Source organism: Triturus cristatus, chromosome 2_2 (genome assembly GCF_964204655.1).
Source record: "Triturus cristatus chromosome 2_2, aTriCri1.1, whole genome shotgun sequence".
Classification (NCBI taxonomy): domain Eukaryota; kingdom Metazoa; phylum Chordata; class Amphibia; order Caudata; family Salamandridae; genus Triturus; species Triturus cristatus.
In genome coordinates, this window is record NC_140582.1 from 1164027859 (window position 1) to 1164042739 (window position 14881).

Consider the following 14881-nt stretch of genomic DNA (forward strand, 5'->3'; position numbering starts at 1 on the left):
CACCACCACCCACATGTGAGGCACATTAAACGTCAGGGGCCAAAGATGAGGATGAATCTGCCTCAGTGGTAAGTAGGAAGCAGTAGCATTCATCTCCGCCATATGGCTTCTCACTGCTTGGTTCTACACTCTGCATCGAGCCCTGGAATAACACCTTCCACTGTCCCCCGATATACCCAGCCAACCTAACCTTGCAGCTCGACAGGGACTGCCACATATTGTCTGCAAAACAATGACACAGCAATCAGCAATCAGCCTGCGGACTGGACTCTTTCCCTTCCCAGTGACTTGTCAATGCCTATAGGACTCTGGCTGGCCCTCCACGGGGCAACATTGTAAAGTTGTGTCTGCATGGCCCAGTACTAAGACAACATCAACACTCCACTGTGCGTGAATGATAACTTCCAATACACACAGATGTGTCATGTCCATGATTAATCAAGTATGAAAGCCTGTACGAATGTAGGGCAGTGATTCCCCCTTACGTCCATGTTGCTCATGTTCTGGGACTTGAGTCACAGGGTGCATCCCTGCATCATGTTGGTACATATCTGACCCCAAAAGAAGCCCTGTTGTCAATTGTAGGTCATAAATGACAGCCTATATGCAATTAAGTGGGAGACATGTGAAAAGCTGATGTGTGGGATTCCGTACTATCCCTGACACACAGAAATGGCATTTCGAATACGTGACAACCCAAACAACCTCATTGTACAGAGGTGACACACCCAAAACCTATTCCAAATATTCGAATTCGTTACCGCTACATGTTGCACTTACACTTGTCAGAGTGATGTGCCTGTACACAGGAGTGACAGGCACTCAGGGAATGTGTTTTTGAAAGAATTTATTTGCACATACTGTGCCTGTGCTAATTTTGAACTGTCCCATGTCTACTAAGGACTGTGACAATGTGACGTGCTCATGTGAAGAAATTGTCAATGATGGTGTTCCTACGGGCTATTACTGATGCAGCTAAAGTGGGGTGTGGTCCACATGCATCATCGTCCGGTGCATCTGGCACTTATATCCATGGGGCATTGGTGTATACTCGTATGTTGTGCAACACACAACATGCAACGATCATCCTTCACACGATATCTGGGCTGTACAGGAGCCTTCCACCTGTGTTGTCCAGGCACCTGAAACGTGACTTCAACACGCCAGATGTGCATTCCACGATGCCCCGGGTGCGTTTGTGGGCTGCATTTTACTGCCTCTGGGCCTGTGTGTTCGGGGCTCGGAGGGGTGTCATCATCCAAGGGCAGAGTGCGTATCTTTGGTCACCTGTGACAGTGCAGAGAGACATGAGTCAATAGTTAGTTCAGCATGATGTGTTGGCAGGCTCACTGGTTCATTGGTGTGTGATATGTGTGTCTTAGTGATTCCTGTTTTACATGTACTGCTTGTAGCAAATGAGTGGCATCAATGTGTATTACGTAGCCTCACTGCTGCTCCTCCCTCCCTCCGAGCCTATTTACTACTCTGCGTAGCGCAGTTGCATCACTTGCACTCCCACGGTACACCATTGTCATGCCTGTCTGCGCATGTCCACAAGCCTGACTACGACACTGGGATGTAGTTCATTGAAGGTGGGCGGCCAGGTGTGTGTAGGCCTATGGTAACGACAGGGCGGATGTAGAGTTCATGGACGGCTGAACTCGCGATGCGGTTGAGGATGATCCAGCGCGAGGCCGGAAGAAAAAGGAAAGGGGATAAAATATATATATATATATATATATATATATACAGCTATCCTCCCTGCGTCGCAGACCCAACGTCACACTAGCTCATTCACACACGCAATCATTGGTGGGGCCCATAACACCAACACTCACACGTCTCTTACTTCACGAGTCTGCACACAGGAGGGATGATGATTTCGCGCTGGACATGTGGGGGGGTACCTTATTACCTATAGGGAAAAAAAGTTATTTTACAGAATATACATTAGCATTCACCACCTATAGAATCCTAATCCCAAACATCAAGGCACTCCACCCACTTGGTCGACGGACCAATTCGTTGGATTGGTTGATGGTGATTTAGAACCAGCTAAAACACATTTTAAGACTTAGAATCTTTTATTCTTTTTATCGAAAAACCACAAACTCATAATTTATGTTAATCAAATATTTTTTTATCTAAATATTGTTTGCAAATAATTCCGACATTATGATTAATCAAAGTTTAGAAGCTTAGAAATTTTAGTAAAGTAATACAGATCGCCAGACATTTATATTTACCTATTCTTGCTATCTGGATGTTTCTCTAATTCATTTGGCTCTGCAAAACCGAATTTAGCTGTTAATTGTCCAAATAAAACAGGCCAAAACTCAAAGTCCAAAGTTCTTTGCTCAGCACGTTACAGTCCCAAAGATCTCCAAAGGACCAGAAATCGTGCAAGCATCTGTCATCGTCTGTGGGGTCAAAGAGGGTGTGCAGTCATCAAAACTGCCGAATGCCAGCATAGATGTCAGGAAAATGGGTAATGGAAGATAGAGATGCCCCTCCTATTCTACTACTCTGTTTATAATACATTTCGGGATAACTTGAAACATTTTTAGGCGACAAAAGTCTGTGATTGGCTAATCGGAAAACGTCCGATTTTTATTCTATGAGGTTCCCATGGATTTAGCTGGTTTATTTCCGTAGATGATGTAGTCCTTATGCAACAATGTTTAAGGTTTGCTTGCATGTCCCAATTGTTCATTTAGACCAGTTTTTACTGACTGAAGTTTAGCAGTCCACCAAGATCCTATCCTTGACCGGGGACATGGTGCACAAGGGTTGTCAGGAAGTTCACGGAGCCATCCGAGTCTGCGCAGTAGGCATTGCGTTCACGAGAAGGTGGCCACTTCTGAACTCGATTTCGGTCGCCATTTTAAGGTAGGCCCAAATGTCAACTTAAGTAAAACAAACACAAAATAATAATTAATACAAAGAAATTATGATTCTAATGTTAAACCCTCACTAATCCCTTTATATATTAGTATTTTCCTAGCATATAGCGACATTTAATGCGATAATACTCACCATTAGGATCCAAACAGGAACGCAAACATCACATAAGCAACATAAATCATGTGATATCTATTACCACATGTACTACTATTAATATGCGTACATATTTTAGTTATTAGAGTTAATTTGCCATGCAAATAGCAATTTCCCACGTGTAACTGGTGTATGTAATTTGTTGGTTTAGTATAACACTCCACTCCGTTAGTGAAATTATAATTAGTAGGTTATATAGTCTTTTCATGCAAAATAGAGGAGGTATACAAAATGTTGTTCAACCTGCTCCATCAATCCCCCCTTTAGTGATTTTTAACATCACCACACTACCTTAAAGTTTGTAAAATTTGGTAAATAGGAATGAATTCAGTTCTCTTAATATTTTGTTAGATCACATGAGTGTTTCTCCTGTCTCTTCTTATCTTGTCTTTTTATACATACTCTTTTTCCACTCTTCTAATTCTACCTCTTCAAATTCTCTTTCTTTTCTTTCTTTCTCTCTTTTCTTTACAGTTTCTCTTTTTATGTTATTTCGTATTTTCCTTCTTTTGCTACGTAGACATCCTAATCTCAGAATTAATACTAAAATAATCACACATGTTATTGGAAATAATATTTTACCAATAAAGGTACTACCTAGTTTTAGTAAAAAGTTTTAAATAGTAGAAAACTTTTTCCCAATCTTTTCCCAAATCCCTTCAACCTCCAGTGGAACAATCTCCTCATGCAAATCGGTTATATTCTTTATGTACGTCTTTAAATCTTGACTTTCGTCAGGAATTTAAGTACAACAATGTTGAACTTTCAGCATTCCACAGACTCCACCCTCTTTTGCCAAAATTATATCAAGGGCAAGTCGATTTTGCATTACCATGGCTCTCATGGCAACCATTTCGGTATTTACCAATAAAAATCCTCCAGCAGTGCTTGTTGACAATCGATCCACTACTGTTGATAATTTTCTAATTTTATGTGCATTCAGAGATATTCCAACTGCTGGTATCAACGTTCCAAAAATGTCTCCTACAATTTCTAACCAAGATTCTCTTCTCCTACGTGTTAATTGTCTACCTATCTCATGTGCACCATCTTTTCCTCTTCCCGCATGAAATATCTTTGGGAAAACCAGGCCTAGATAACATGTGCCATACCAATGGTCAGGTAATCGATAATAAGCTTTGTTTCCGCAGATAAAATATAATCCAGGAAAAACCAGATCATTTCCTCCTTTAAATCCCCATCCATCCATGATTCTATAAGTATCATGGCAATCCCTTGTGCCTGCAAAATAGTTATCATATGCAGTCTGATTTCTTCTAATACACAACTTCCCTTTCTGAGGCCAATCTAAAGCCATGGTTGGACTAGCTTCAACTTTCAAATGTTTTTCCTTTTCAACATCCCAAACTGTCTATTCTTCTTTTCCCTCAGGTACCTTCTTTTGCATTTTTAATCTCCTTTCTTCTACCATATCTAAGAAAGTCTTCTCTTCTATTTTCAGACTACAAGTTAGATTATTTCAAAAAATTGACTCAAATGTTAATTCTTTAGTTTCTAAGAAAAATTCACCTAATACTTTAGCAGGTTTTACTTTGTTCAGCTTGTTGACTACAGGTACTTGTGAAAATATGTTATCTACATCTGAAAAATAATATTCTAATTTCCCTATTTTGTAAAACAAACTTGCTAATACACTACATATTATTACATATGTTACTGGGAGGTGATGATATGTCACTCCCTCAGATACAGATGCAGGCAACTGCATGCAGACGTAGCAATCCCGATATCCATCGTCCTCACATATACGTTAATAACTTTGAAAAAACATTGTTAGAAAAATCAGTAATGGACCTATCTTCATGTAAGTAATTTTTATCTATTTTAGTCGGATAAATCTTTTGAATCTTTTCTACATTAGTCTTATTCTCACTATGACCTTCTATTGTTTCTAATGTAACCTCAAATGAGACCATTAAAGCTAACGCACTCCACAGAAGCATTAGTAATCCTGAACACATTTTGCACCATCTTCTAAGGAACACACATGTAGATTTTCTACTTTCTGTGTTTGCCATTTCGGAAAATGATCAGTGTCTTTTGACTTAGCCTCTTCTACTTCACAACTAGTTTTGTCTAACCCAAGGCTTTAAGCACCTACTTGGTTCTTTTCAGTTTTATGTCTTTTTCGGTAATTTCAAATTTCTCTTTTCAGAGCACTTTTTGTTTCATCAGTTTGGCATTTGATCGTCTTTTACTTTCCTTTCACAATCTTGCTTCAGAATTTCCTGAACATCCGTCTCTTCCCTGATGTCGGACAAGATAACTCTCAGGATTTCCGATTCTTCGTCTTCCGCAACCACTTTTGGTATAGTCACCTCTAGATCTCCTTGGCTGTCTGCCTCTTCTCGTACTTCAGGAAGGGCCATATACGACCATTCCGGTTACTTATACTTCTGGTTAGGTTTTCTCGTTCTCTTGCTTTCTTCTGATGGTGTTTGTTCAACGTCTTTTGATTTCTCTTGGCTAGGCACTTCATTCACTTGTTCAGCTCTAGATGAATTTACTCGTGTGAATCTGTATCTCAATCTCTTTATCTTGTTTGGCCAAATTTCATCCTTTGCTGGCCTTTTTAACTTACTTCCCTTTTCATTTCTCTCAGTTCTCCATGCGACTCGACCTTCTGGTATTTCTTCGTCACTGTCCTCTGATTCAGTTCCAACTTCACTCTTACTTTCAGTAGTCTTTCTTTCCACCACTTCCATTTTCTTACCTACTTCTGTCCCTCCTTGTGGTTCTTCCACACAATCTTCCTGCTGACTAGCTGTCCCTTCTTCTACCTGGATGTATGGTTTCCCTACAACTCCTCGGTGGTCTTCCACAAAAATCTTTCCCTCACTCTCTGTATCTGGTACCTTACCATCTATTTCTGTTATTTCAGGTGGAATTTCTCTTAAACTTTCATTCAGAACTTCTTTATCAAGAATTTCTTTGACAGTCTCCTCAATGTTTTTATTTTCACTCTTGTGTGTTTGTACTGGTTCAGTGTCTGATTCTGAGCTGGTGTCAGAAATCTGGCAATTTTCTTCTTAATGGAAGATTCTCTGGTGCAATAGCTGGACTTGGTTCTGACTCCCCCCTTTCAGGAGTTTGTCTTGTTCTTATTTCTTCAGCATCTGATTCAGAACTTGTATCTGATTCTTCAAAGTATTCTCCTTCCTTGTTATCCACTGGATTTGGAATTCGCAAGGTGTGACTAGCATGAATCCAGTTCTTCACTCCTGCACATTTTACAGCTGTCGTCGTGGTCAGGATCACCTGACGTGGTTTATCCCACCGTGGGACCAAACAATTTCGTCTTCTATGCACTTTTATTCTCACCCAGTCACCTGGGCTCAGATCATGAGCTGGCTTCTTTTCAAGAGTGGTGGCATCCGATCCAACCTAATGAAACACAGAATGAACGGAATCAGCCAACCCCCTGCAATAATCCAACACCAAGTCATCAGATATAGGCAATAGCTTGTTGACTGGTATGAAAACATGTCGCATTGCTCTTCCCATTAAAATCTCGTGAGGACTCAAACCTGTATTCCTGTCTGGAAGAGATCTTATGGTCTTGAGTACCAGAGGCAAGACATCAAGCCATTTCAAACCTGTGGCTAAACATATTTTCCCTAGTCTGTTTTTAATGGTGCCATTTACCTGTTCCACCACACCAGAAGCCTCTGGGCGATAGGCACAATGTAGTTTCTGTTGTACATTCAATGCTTCACAAATTAATTTCATGATTTCATTATGGAAATGTTTTCCTCTATCTGATTCAATCGTGACTGGGAAACCAAACCTAGGAATGAACTCTCTCAATAACAGCTTGGCTAATGTAATTCCATCACTCCTTCTTGTTGGGTAGGCTTCCACCCATCGAGAGAACAGACAAACCATCACTAAAACATACCTCAACCTGTTGCAGGGAGGCATTTCAATGAAGTCAGTCTGCATTCTCGTGAAAGGCCTTCCTTCTCGTCCTATAGTTCCCAGACATACCACTGTTTTTCTTCCAGGATTGAATTGCTGACATATAAGGCATCTTTGACAAAGGCTTTCAGCTACAAGTCTAAATTTTGCATTATACCATGTCTGTTTGAAAAGTCTAATCATAGCATCTCTTCCTACATGTGCTTGTCCATGATACATCCGTGCCATGGTAGAAACCATGCTATCAGGCATTACTGGTCTTCCATCCCGATAAACCCACACATGATCTGTTTCCCATGGTGCACATCCTGCTTTTACCCACTGTCTCATTTCCTCGTCTCCTGCTTCTTCCTGTAACTGCCTCACTTCTTCCCACGTATTCACCGTGTTAGTAAACAACAAGGGACATGAATTCATTTCTTTTTCTCCCATGATTAACAGAGTTCTGATTACGTGCACAATACTGAGCCATGTCGTTGGCAAACCTGTTGCCCGCTGAAATATAGTTATTGGATTTAGTATGCGCAACACATTTCACCACTGCTAACTGCTTAGGCAGCTGTATCGCCTCAAGCAATTTTCCAACCACTTCAGCATTCCTTATAGGAGTTCCACTCGATGTCAAAACCCTCTTTGGGACCAAATTTGCCCAAAGTCATGCACTACACCGAAGCCGTATTGACTATCGGTTATCACAGTCACTCTCACATTCTTTCCCAACTTACATGCTCTCGTTAATGCAAAAAGTTCAGCAATCTGGGCTGATTTTACTCCTTTCAGACAAGATGCTTCCAGCACAGCTGCTACCGTACATACTGCATACGCTGCACTCAGAATTCCCTCATCCGTTCTCAAGCATGATCCATCCACGAACATCACTTAGTCGCTTTCTGTCAAAGGTACATCTTTTATATCTGGACGTGGTTTGGTACAGAAATCAAGCACTTCCAAACAGTCATGATCCACATCATCTCTGACTTCCACATTCTCAGCATCAGGTAGCAATGTTGAAGGATTCACATTCAGACATCTCACAAGGCTCACATTCGTTGCACCTAAGATGACTTTTTCATATTTAGTCAGACGACTATGCGTCATGAACTGAGTGCGGCTCCTTGTTAAAAGTATTGCCACATCATGAGGTACAAACACTCTCACAGGGTATCCCATCACAATTCCTTCACTTTGTTCCGGACTCTTACAAGTAGCTGCTACAGTTTTCAAACAACCAGGCAATGCTACAGCTACAGGGTCTAATATAGCTGAGAAATATGCAATTGGTCTCCTCAATTTTCCGTGTTTCTGTATTAACACAGAAAGTGCACATCCATTTCTTTCGCTGCAATAAAGCTTAAATTCCTTTTCATAGTCAGGCATGCCAAGAGCTGGTGCTTCACACAACCCATCTCTCAATTGTTTAAAAGCCTTTAACTCTTCTTTATTTAATTCAATGGGATCTTTTACATCGCTTCTTTTCAAGCGTACCAAAGGTTTTGCAATCAGGGAAAAGTTACTGATCCACTGATGACAATATCCAACCATTCCAAGAAACATTCTCACTTCTCTTTGGTCATTGGGGCTCTCATTCCTTTTATTATCTTGATTCTGTCTGCAGTTACTTTTCTTAATCCTTAATCCTTTTTCAATTTTGTGGCCTAAATATTGTACTTCTTTTTGACAAAATTACAATTTTGATGGGGATACTTTAAGTCCTCCATCTGCCAAATGATTCAAGAATGCAATGGTATCCACTACATATGCTTCTTGAGTTCTCGATGCCACAAGCAGGTCATCGATATATTGAACCAGTACCGAACACTTCTAAATCTTCTAAAGACTTTTTCAAAATCTGATTAAATATTGAGGGACTCTCTGTATACCCCTGTGGGATTCGGCACCATGCCAAAATACATTCGCCAAACCGGAACGCAAATATCTGTTGGCTGTCAGGGTGCAATGTAATGGAAAAGAAAGCATGACACAAATCAATCACTGTGTACCATTCTGCATCGTGAGAAATCTGATACAGAATCACAGATGGATTGGGTACAATGGGACAACATGATACAACGATTTTGTTTATTTTTCTCAGGTCTTGTACTATTCTAAAAGTTCCGTTAGGCTTTTTCAGACCCATAATTGGTGAATTACATGTACTGCTCATTATTTCCCTCAAAATACCTTGTTCAATCATTCTCTCTTGTATAGGAGTGACTCCTGCAATTATCTCGCATGTCAATTTGTACGGCGGAATATTTCTCCTGTGAAATCCCATACCTCAGTTTTTATTGTCTTTTTCAACTCTTGAGGCAATTCCTCGGGGTCAAATACAGCAAATGCCTCGTTAATCTCAGGTTCCATATTAGCTATAGTCATTTTATACAGTACGCCCTCATCAGGAGCCTCAAAGGCTATACCATCCGGAGTACAGAATATTGTGCAGTTCATCTTCCACAGCAGGTCTCTCCCCAACAAATTTACAGGACTTGAATCGCACACGACAAAATAGTGCATTTCATTAAATTTCCCTATGTTAATTTTAACTGGTTCAGTGAGATACGTTTTTATCTGTCTGTTGGATACTCCAACTACTTGGATCGTTTCATCCGAGAGAGGAAGATGTTTAACATCAGCTGACCTAACAGTTGAACGAGTAGCACCAGTATCTACTAGGAAAGTAATGTTTTCGTCATTAACCTTTCCATCCACAAATGGGCCTGTCTGGTCTACTTCTAGAGTTGCGCCAAGTACGCACTCCTCTTCCTCCCTTCGGCACCGTCAATAACTTTCTTCTGACTCACTCTCATCGCGTTGTAGCCAATACTGCGAAACAGCACTAGCGCGCGGCAGCTTAGTTACCTGTTCTTCGTTGTAGAATTCTGTCTCATTATTGTATTTCTGAGGATTTACGCTCTGTGGAAAAGGCGGTTTTGGCGCCTGATTCTGTTGGGCAACAACCTGCTGCTGTCGCTGCGGTTGACAACTCACCTCATTCTGCACCTGTGGATTCAATGGTGCATTATCACCATTAGCACTTGGGGAAAATTTACACTCGGTTCTCCAATGCCCTATTCTTCCGCAATTATGACATGGCCATTTCTTTTTGGCTTCATCTAAACTAATCTGTCCTTTCCCTTTCCCAATGTTAGGTTTTTGTCTCATGCCCATACTATTTGCTTGTTCAATCAATTGAGCTTCCTGTCTCTCTGCCACTTTTACTTGAGCCCACATGGCTTTTTCTTTTAATTTACGCTGCTTTGCTTCGATTTCATCACTAAAATATTTTGCATGTCTCAGTACTTCATCTATCTTTTTATTTTGCTAATCTACTGTATGCTGTTTAATAATTTCACTTACTTCAGGTCGTAACCCATACACAAATCGATATACAAAATGACTCAAATCCTTTTCACTCAAATTTTCATCACCACTGTACTGCTTAAAAGCAAGTATCAACCTCTCGTAATATGCGTGTACGGATTATTTCGCTTCTTGATGAGTTCTATCAATCTTTACCCAATCAGTTTCTTTAGGAGGTACTTTATTTTTCAGAAAGGTAATTACTTGTTCATATTTTCTGATTACTTCTGGATCAGGGACACCTGTTTTTGGATCTCTAGGGTATTCTTGAGTTGCCCAACTTATTGTAATTTTACATTCTGTCCATAGATCTGCTGGTACAATTATGTCAAATAAACTATTCAAATCAATCCATAGTACTTTTGATAATTTTACAAACCTGTCTACCTACCTGTACCATTCAACCGGCTTCTCGCGCAAGCGAGGAAAGTCATTGGTGAATGATAAAATATCTTCTCTGGTCCAGGCGACATGTACATAGCCTCCACCTGGAATCTCTCTCATGGGACATTCATTTACTACCTTTTCTTTTTCTCTTACCGGATAAGCTGCAAACGTTTTGTCTGTTGCATCGTCTCGTTTTCGAAACCATCTACTTTTCCATTTGTCTACATCGCCCCATTTTCTCAGTAAAATAATTAAATCTTTAATCTGAGTTGTTCGTCCTGTAGTATTCAAATTTTCAATATCTTTTTCAGAAAAGTGAATGGTTTTTGTAATGACTTTACATTTTCAAGGTCAATACCCATTTCATTTGCTACTTCTTCTAATCTTTCATGTAAATTTCTTGCTCTCCACGTTATACTTTTGCATAGAAACATTAATTCCTCATCCTGATATGTTTTTAATTTTTCGGTCGGAATAGTTCCTACTATTAACTCTTCCAAAACTATTTTCAATTTAGACACATCTAAAGGTCTAGGCTCAGCATCTTTTTGCTGTAAACTCCTTAACCATACACTTAATTCATCAGATGTAGGACCTACAGGAATCTTTTCATTTCGTGTTTGTTCTAAGCTTTTTGGTGACCCTGGTACTGATTCTGTCGTCATTATTGCTCTATTTGCTAGACTCTGATTTATTGTCAAATTTTTAGGAGTACTTTGTTCAGAATTTCCTATCGCTTGTCCCCATGAATTTTCTCTTGAACCGCTTCTTTGTATTTCATTTTCTTTATTACTATTATAAGGAATCGTCAGACAATGCTCACTATCCTTTTGTTAATCAAAAATCGGCATTACAGGCCCTATTGTTACAGGAACAGTTACAGCTTCCATGTTTTTAGTCAATTCCCTAATCTTTTCAGTTAACTCTAAAGTAATTCTGGCTAATTCAACTGAATTTTAATTTGCCATTTTACTAGGTTGTGTATTTTCCGTTTCTCTAAAGGGATTATTTCTTCCTACCTCTTGCGGTATTGATTCAAAATTTATATTTTGTGGTGATTCTTTTACTGGGGCACTTGGTGTCAATAATGTGGAATTTGGTTGATATGGGGGTGGATTTTTATAAAACATGTCCTCAAGAACATCATCCTACGACTCATGCACACCATACTTATAACCTTCTGATCCTGTATTATTTCTCTTTTCTGTAAATTTACTACTAGTAGTCTCTTCAGCACTTCTCATAGGGAACATACCATCAGTCATATTTGCACTTCGCCATCTCCTCATTCTATCATCATGATTCTCTTGTCCACACGGTCTACCAAACATATATCTGTACCTTCCGCCACTCCGCTGCCGTTCTCTGTCATACATCTCATCTTCCCATTCTGTCAATGCTTCAAACTGAGTAGGTCTAGGTCTTGGTTCTAGTTTCATCATTTTCTCTCTCAAATTCCTCAATACCGCTAAACTGAATGAACCATGTTCTGGAAATGCTAAAACTCCATCATCTTTTGTATACTTTGCCCAATTGTCTAACCAAATACATGTATGATAGCCATATTTCGCAACCATAAAGGATGCAGGTGATTTCGGTGGAGGAAGCAACTGTCCCTCTCTAGTCACAATCGGTTTGTCCTTTTTAAATAAGTTCTTGATCTTTCCGAACCAGGACTTTTTCTCTTTTTTCAGGTGGATCGTAATACATCATTTTCTCCTTTCTGTATCGCTAAATTTCTTTTACGACTATTCTGTTGTCTTATCCAATCGTAGCGTGACTCACACTAATGCACCAATCTGGAGCGTCTATGTCACTTTTGCAATTCTTCAATCCCAGCGCGACTCTCATAACGCACCAATCCGGAGCGTCTACGTCACCCTGTAATTCTCCACTCCTAGCGCGGCGCACACTAACGCACCAATCGGGAGCGTCTTCGTCCGTCACTGACTAACCAATCCCAGCGCTGTCTATCTGACGTCAGTTTTTCTCGCTACTCCTGCTTCTGCTGACCCCTCCTTTACAAAATTTATCGGCAAACTTTTTACATTCACTTTTTACTTAAAATTCTGTTAGTAACGACATAAATACGCCACCATTATCTGTTTCGCTGACAAAAGGATAGTCTTGACCTTTTTCAAAAGAATTCCATCTTTCCCGAGAGCAGCGCAACAATCTGTCCTACTACGGAATCATGACATCCGTTGATAAAGTAGCACTTCCCTCTACCTTACCCTTCTAGCAAGCATTAACTAACCGTTTCTCTGGAAATAAGACACCTGTTGGAGACGCACTGCTCCTGAGAAATAAAACCAGAGTTTCACAATTGAGTCGAATGCTGTTTCATTTATGCACTTTCATATGGAAAATGTAGTTCACTCACACAGAATACTGTCTTTCCCGAGAGCAGCACGGCAATCTGCCCTACTACAGAATTATTACACTTGTTAATAAAGTAGCATTTACTTTACCCTTCTATCCAGCTTAGGGAACACCTATTACCTTTCCAGTGATAAGCGTAATCAGAGTTCATGTTACTTAAGACCAAAATTTTCACAGGTGGCCTTCGCTACCCATACACCTCTTTCACACAGAAATGTCTCTAACAGTAACACACGACGATGTTACCAAATCGAACCCAGACAATGCGTCGTGCAACTTCAATCGTCACACGTTTTCCCCATGTACCTTCAGGGCACAATAATTCCGTCTTTCCCGAGAGCAGCCCTACTACGAATCATTACATTCGACTTCCTACATCCCAAAAGTCGTCAAAACAACATAGAACGCAACACGACACAACATAGAGTGTTAATACATGAACCAATACTTATCCGAACATCCACAATCAATAATCAATATTCTAAAATAGGAAAATCAATAAGCAATAATCAAATCTATAAGCAATAATCACCAAACCAATGCAAAAGAACCATCATTCTGCTACCAGGAAAAACTGATCCAGCGCGAGGCCGGAAGAAAACGGAAAGGGAATAAAATATATATATATACACAGTTATTCTCCCTGCGTCGTAGACCCAACGTCACACTAGCTCATTCACACACGCAGTCATTGGTGGGGCCCATAACACCAACACTCACACGTCTCTTACTTCACGAGTCTGCACACAGGAGGGCTGATGATTTCACACTGGACATGTGGGGGGGACTTATTACCTATAGGGAAGAAAAGTTATTTTACGGAATATACATTAACATTCACCACCTATAGATTCCTAATCCCAAGCATCAAGGCACTCCACCCACTTGGTCGACGGACCAATTAGTTGGATTGGTTGATGTGATTTAGAACCAGCTAAAACACATTTTAAGGCATAGAATCTTTTATTCTCTTTATCGAAAAACCACACACTCATAATTTCTGTTAATCAAATATTTGTTTATCTAAATATTGTTTGCAAATAATTCCGACATTATGATTAATCAAAGTTTAGAAATTTAGAAATTTTAGTCAAGTAATACAGATCGCCAGACATTTATATTTACCCATTCTTGCTCTCTGGATTTTTCTGTAATTCATTTGGCTCTGCAAAACCGAATTTAGCCGTTAATTGTCCAAATAAAGCAGGCCAAAGCTCAAAGTCCAAAGTTCTTTGCTCAGCACGTTACAGTCCCAAAGATCTCCAAAGGACCAGAAATCGTGCAAGCATCTGTCATCGTCTGTGAGGTCAAAGAGGGTGTGCAGTCATCGAAACTGCTGAATGCCAGTCAGGAAAATAGGTAATGGAAGATAGAGATGCCCCTCCTATTCTACTACTTTTTTTATAATAAATTTCGGGATAACTTGAAACATTTTTAGGGGACAAAAGTCTGTGATTGGCTAAATGGAAAACATCCGATTTTTATTCTATGAGGTTCCCATGGATTTTGCTGGTTCATTTCTGTAGATGATGTAGTCCTTATGCAACAATGTTTAAGGTTTACTTGCATGTCCCAATTGTTCATTTAGACCAGTTTTTACTGACTGAAGTTTGGCAGTCCACCAAGATCCTATCCTTGACTGGGGACATGGTGCACAAGGGTTGTCAGGAAGTTCACGGAGCCATCCGAGTCTGCGCATTAGGCATCGCGCTCACGAGACAGTGGCCACTTCTGAACTCGATTTCGGTCGCCATTT

At 40.1% G+C, this 14881-nt stretch overlaps 1 long non-coding RNA gene across 1 annotated transcript in view; it reads left to right on the forward strand.

Annotated features, from left to right (window-relative positions):
* Positions 1 to 14881, forward strand: part of LOC146863290 (uncharacterized) — a 354056-nt gene that overhangs the window by 267602 nt on the left and 71573 nt on the right. The gene's annotated exons all lie outside the window — the stretch shown is intronic.